The sequence below is a fragment of the Trichechus manatus genome, unplaced genomic scaffold (genome assembly GCF_000243295.1).
Source record: "Trichechus manatus latirostris isolate Lorelei unplaced genomic scaffold, TriManLat1.0 scaffold00097, whole genome shotgun sequence".
In the NCBI taxonomy this organism is placed as follows: Eukaryota; Metazoa; Chordata; class Mammalia; order Sirenia; family Trichechidae; genus Trichechus; species Trichechus manatus.
Window position 1 is genome coordinate 8,070,903 of NW_004444033.1, and position 6,200 is coordinate 8,077,102.

General features: G+C 38.2%; 1 protein-coding gene across 4 annotated transcripts in view; it reads left to right on the forward strand.

Moving 5' to 3' along the window:
- Positions 1–6,200, forward strand: part of EXOC4 (exocyst complex component 4) — an 830,578-nt gene that overhangs the window by 228,293 nt on the left and 596,085 nt on the right. The window lies entirely within an intron of this gene.

The following is a 6,200-nucleotide window of genomic DNA, read 5'->3' on the forward strand; positions in this document are numbered from 1 at the left end:
AGTTCTTTATCTCTTCATTTGATGTTCTAGGGTTTCAGGATTGTTGATTCTCTGTTTGGCTTAGTTTTTCGGATCTTTGTTGTGGAGGGACGGCGTGGTGTTTCTGCCTAGACCGCCATCTTGCCGGAGTCTCCCCAGTGCATTCTTAATGTATCTTATTGAGACATTCTATATCCAAGTTGGAATCAACCTCAAATCCTTTTTTTCTTGTGATTATTAGCCCAGACCTGTTATTCCATGTCATTGGTTCAGGAATTCTATGTATATATTTATCTATATTTACCTCCATTAAGTTTTTAAGTATACAGAAAGTAGATACTACTATTTTACTGGAAGTCAACTGGAAAATTGCATATATATTCGTTTATAAGTTAAAAATAGTGTTCACTAAAAGTACTTATTATCTATATAGTTCTAGCATCTTATGAAATTTTGTGTATTACTGTTAAAATGCAGGAAGTATGTCCTAAAGAAGTCCTGCTCTGAAGTTAAAATTTCCCGATTGTTGCTTTGTTAGTGATCGTAGGACTAATGTGCTGCTAATTAAGACTTTCTGCTTTTCTCTGAGCGCCACCATGGCAGCAAATGGTGTCTTAAACTGACAAGCTGTAAATTAAAACTTGCTAAATACAAGGCCTAGTCTAGGGAAAATGGAGTTAGGTATTGGTGCCTTGCTCCATTTGAATTAATCAAGGGGCTGCTGGTGTAGACCAGCTGTGTTCTCGGATGACAAAAACGCATCTTGACATTTTGGATAATGAAAATTCAGTTCAGCACCTCTTGGAGAGATGTATGATAATGTATTGTCAGTTGGAAGCAGAGGGAAGGGGAAGCAAAAACCTTGTCTTATTAAAATAGACAATGTGACAGGTGGACATTGTTGGATCTTCAGTTTCCAGGAAAAATGTTAAGGGAAACCTCTTTTTAAAAAATCGATAGGAATAGCTGTTTTATGGAAAGAGGGTGAAGAGGTTTGACTTTTTTGCATGACCTCTTTGGCAGTTGCTTTTGTTCATGATGCCTAGTTTCAGGGTTTATTTTACTGAGGTGCAGGGTGAGGCATGAAAGTCCTGGCAAGGAGACTCAGTTTTTTGGTTTGACGGTATTAATGCAATCATCTAGTTCATACCTTGTGAACCCACTTATTATTTCCTCTGAGTGGGTTTTTTCTAGTTTAGCGGATTAGCTGCATCATCTCTTCAAAGGCTGCCCAATCAAGGAGGGGTTATTAAAACCAGGGCGATTTATGACTGAGAATTAATTAGAGAAGCATTTTCATGCAAAACATCCAATTTTTTGATTAGCAATGGAGCAGGGCCGCAATTAACACTCTCGGAAGCTTAAATTTCCAGCTTTTTGATTCTCAGGAAATGAGATTATCAAGCCAGGGTCAGACACTTGACAGCAAAGCGGGGGTAGGGGGAGCATGAAATTATATGTAAAAAAATTGTCTTTTGATTTTGATTCTGAGATTGTATTAAGGCAATGGAAATTTCAGAGGAGGGGAAGAACAAAAAAATCTGGAAATGCAAGGGCCACAGATGCCTGTTTCATTAGTGGCTTATTTGCTGTGCAAAGTATCTGTTGTATATACTTGCTTGGAATATGTTTTGGAAGCACAGCAATGTTTCTTGTTACTGCATTATTATCATTCAAACTTTCTCCAGTATATGTCTTTTGGCTATTCAGTGGGTGAAGGAATATTTGAAATGTTTATATACTTTGGAGAGAGGCCAAGATTTCTTTCATTAGAAAAGGAAAACTTTTCAAAATGGGGGTTTGCTATTTTTGGGGTCTATTGTTTTCATTGGTGTTTTTAACTATTTTATATCACTTGAGACATAGTTTAGGTAGTGAATTGTCTTAGGACATGGGTTACTACTTATTGATAAGTGACCTTTGTCAAGGTTAGATACCTGAGATAAGTAAGGCAGCCCCAGACCTGCTGGAAAACAGTGTCATCATGATACCCGGGGCTCCCCAAGGAGATACAACACAATGGAAATTCATTCTGGAAAATATTTTTCACCCTTTCTTCTCTTAATTTAGACATCTAATTTTAATTGAGAAATAGAGGAGTGGCGTGTCTATTGTGTTGGCTGACTCTGCCAAGTTAAAACTCATGTCTGTCTCTTTATCCATTAGGCACTGAGATTCTTTAGTGAAGGGTCCTTTTCAGTATTTTGTTATCACCCACCCTGTTCTCATGCACTTATGAGAGTGTCCTGCATACCTTAACTTGTCGTCCTGTTCATGGACTACCTGGAGTCCCTGGGTGGTGCAGACAGTTAATGAGCTCGTCTGCTAATGAAAGGTTGGAGGTTCAGTCCACCTAGAGGTAACTTGCAAGAAAGGCTTGGTGATCTACTTCCGAAAAATCAGCCATTGAAAACTCTATGGAGCACAGTTCTCTGCTGACACAAACGGCATTGCCTTGAGTCAGAAACGACTGGACCACAGTTTTTTAATTAAAAATTTTTTTTGTGTGTGTGTGTGGACTACCTGCTTCTAAATGAAGCACAGGTGGAGAATGCTTCCTTGGCCTAGGGTGGGGTTGAAGATTGGTTAGTAGACCTCTATGAATCAGCCTTTCCTCACCTTCCAGCCTTGGTTTCTCCATTTACAAAAAGGGTAGGGGATTTTGTTAAACCTTTGGGGGTTATTTGGGGTCAGGGCGGGGGGGGGGGGACAGCTACATAAGCAGTTTCCAGACTATGCTCACCATGAATGGAAGAGACCACCTGACGTCTGTCTAATCGGTGATTTCTGTAGCTGCGTCTCCTCCCAAAAGCAGCTCTGATTTAGGAACATGATGCATTGATCTGGCCAGTCATTCTTGCAGTCCCACTATGGATTCTCAGCTTTATGTGTCAGTCTTGCTACTCCTTCTTTTGTTGGGGAAGAGTTTCTATCACTGGCTGGATGAAAATTGGCTGCAGTTTAATCTTGAGGAAAGGAGGAGGAAAAACTGCCAATCAGAGACTGAAGAGTTGATCTTGTCAGATTTGTAGCCGTCAGCCTCAATGCTGATCTCCATGTTTTTGGATGGTGATGATTATATGCTTTTGGTCTTCAATAAATACTTGCTGAAAGAATTTATAGTGTTGTGTTCATAGATGTTCATTTGTTGGAAAATGTTTCTGTGTTTCTAGTCCATAACATAGTCTAAGCAGATGAATTAAGGCTTCTAAACCTATGTTTGTACATTGTGTTGAGGGAGAGGGAAGGAGGACATGTACAGGAGTCTATGGACCCTAGGGATGGTATGCAGATTTGGGGGGAAGGATGGGTAACAAGGTGCCTAGTTTTCATTAGATTTGCCAGGTGCTGTTATAACGTGTGTGTGTGTGTGTGTGTGTGTGTGTGTGTGTGTGTGTAAACGCACACTTTTATATATACATATCCAAATCCAGTTCTCAAATTTGAGAGTCCTGTTGTCTACAGAAGGATACAATAAAATGACTTCAATAAAAACACATAAAATGATACCTTTTTGTAGTAGTAAGTATGTATTAAATACATATATACCTGTATTCAAATGTTTATGTAAGTATCAAAGCTAGGCAGAAATAATTGAATTTATAAGAATTGGGAAGAATTAATCAGGAAGGCATAGTGATTAAATACGAATTATCTTAAAGAAAGAAGGGGTTATTATTTAGTAGAGAGGAAAATCAAGATTATTCTAGGTTTTCTTTCTTATAATGTGAGGGTGTTTTTAAACTATGGCTCGATACAGCTATAATTATTTATAACCAATCAATTAATTAAGAAACTTGATTTATTTCCAGAGGCTCCCAATTGGTACTAACCGTATTATGATCTGGAATTCCCAGTGGTGATGGGGGGAGGGGGCGCCAGCTGTTCTACTGGCAATATATCTGATTTGTTTGATTTGCTTTGTGCCCAGTTTGTATCGCAGTGGGTGATGAAGGTAGAAGAAAGCTTTTTGAAAATCTTTCCTGGCAATGATACCTTTAAGTACCATGTGATCAAGCTTTTAATAGTGATAGACGCATATATGTTTATATGATTGTATATATCTATCTCAATAGATATAGATATTTAATTATTATTGAAGTTTCTACTGGGAAAATCACATTGTTATTGAGCGTCTGAAACTCTCTAGTCTCCACTGTAATCCCACTTCCCACTGAAATAATTGATTTGATAAGGATATCCCACTCCAGCAGAAGTGGATGGTATAGGAACAAAGAAGCCTGTTTTCTCAGGATCTGTGATCAATTTAATTTGTGAAATTAGATTTTTATGAACATGGAGGTAGGTGTAAGCCAGTGATATTAAAGGTTGAAACCTCGAGGTTCACAGCAGTGGGTTGGGAGAGATTCAGGTTAGGTATTGAAATGCGGGAATCATCTCTGTGGTCAGTGGAAACACTGGGGTCCTTGAGCTTTTAAAGTGGGGTAAATGGAAGAAAAGCTCAAGACTAAGGAAAAGGCTGGGACTTGGTTGAAGAGGAGTAGCTGCTAAGACTTGAGGAGTGACTTGAATAAGATGGGGGTGGGAGGAGGCACACTTAAGGTTTACGGTGTGAAAATCTTCCACCCTCAGCTTTTTTTAAAAAAGAAAACTCCCCTAAATGAGATCCTAATGATTCCCAGCAACCGTGACCAAATCTATACTTTTGCTTCAAGTGCCCTTCTATCAGTTTTGGTAATTATACCTTTGTCTGTGAGCCCAGTACATTCAAAAGTATGGGTTTATTTTAATGGTTTCATAGTCTACTCTTGACTGCAAGCCCCGGAGTTAAAATTGTATGACTTCTGCAGCCACTATGATAATGGTCAGTGAGGAAGAATCTTTTGCTAACTATGGCATCATCTCTTTAATGGAAATGTCTTGTTCCTGTGATAGGAAATGAACCAGAGCCATGAAAATTTTTCTAATGTAACACCAACAATTTTTCTGTCTCTTATATGAACCTTCTCTGAGGCCAGCTAATTGCAAGACCTCCCAAGTTACTGAGGATATTCCATGATAATTCTGATTCTTCTAAAAATCGAGTGCTATTGCAGATTGCATTGCTGTTTTCGACTTTCTCTCTAATTGCCTAATAGCATAATAACAAAATTGTATAGCATAACAACAAGAGCTTGATGTTCTGTATAGCTAGAGTCCCTTAAATAATGTAAAAAATGTTATAAACGATTAGTAGCTTGGATGCCTTCCCACATTCGTTTCTGAGAGTTTTAATTGCTCTGATTTTGTGGTTGTGTTCAACTTAATTGCCATTAACTACTGCTAAAGTCCACTGCTTATGCACTGTGCCCACGATGCGCAAGCATTTAGTACAGGGTGAACAAAAAATCCCTTCTTGTGTACTCAATGACTGTATAAATACTTTCAAATGACCCTCCTCAATGAAGGTTTTTTAAAATGGGAGACATACTGAAAAAAATATGGTCAAAAATACTCATTCCCACAGTGGTTGGCTTATTTGTTAGTTGTGTTACATTTGGCAGGTGAATGACAGGTTATGTTTTAGAATATTTAAATGGATTAGGAAGATACATTTCTTCATATTGGTGCATGATTGATTTAAGCTGAAGGTAATACTTTGTAAGGATCTAAATGTACTCATGTATGTGTCTGGAATCTGGATGGAACTCAGTGGTGTTGTAATACTCGAAAACATTGCATTCTCCTATGGCACTAGGAAGCATCTTCTGCATTTTACCTAGTCTAGTGGTTTTAAAACTAGGTGTTCTCTGGACCCTGAGAGGCCTGAAAAGGTGTAAGAAGTTGGCAAGCCAAGATTTCCAGTCCTCCCTGAAGGCTTCAAACAGGGAGACTTAAGTTTTGTTTTGATATTGGGATTCATTGTAAGGTGTTTTTTTTTTTTTTCCTTCTGTACTTTTTGAATTTTATACATGAAATTGTTGCTCATGATTTACTTGTGTAATTTTTAAAAGTAAAATCTTTTACTCTCTTACTCCCGTTCCTCTGCCCAGAATATCCACTGTGAAGAATTTAGTGTGCATCTTTCTAGCTTCTGTTCTGTGCATTTACCTGTGCATTACAGGGTTTCACACACTTTCCACATTTTGCTCTTTCAAAAATGTTGCAGTGAAGAAAGAACAATTATGAATCTGTGAAGCATCTCATAACATGGATGAAACTGGAGGACATTATGCTGAGTGAAATAAGTCAGTCACAAAAGGACAGATATTGTATGAGAC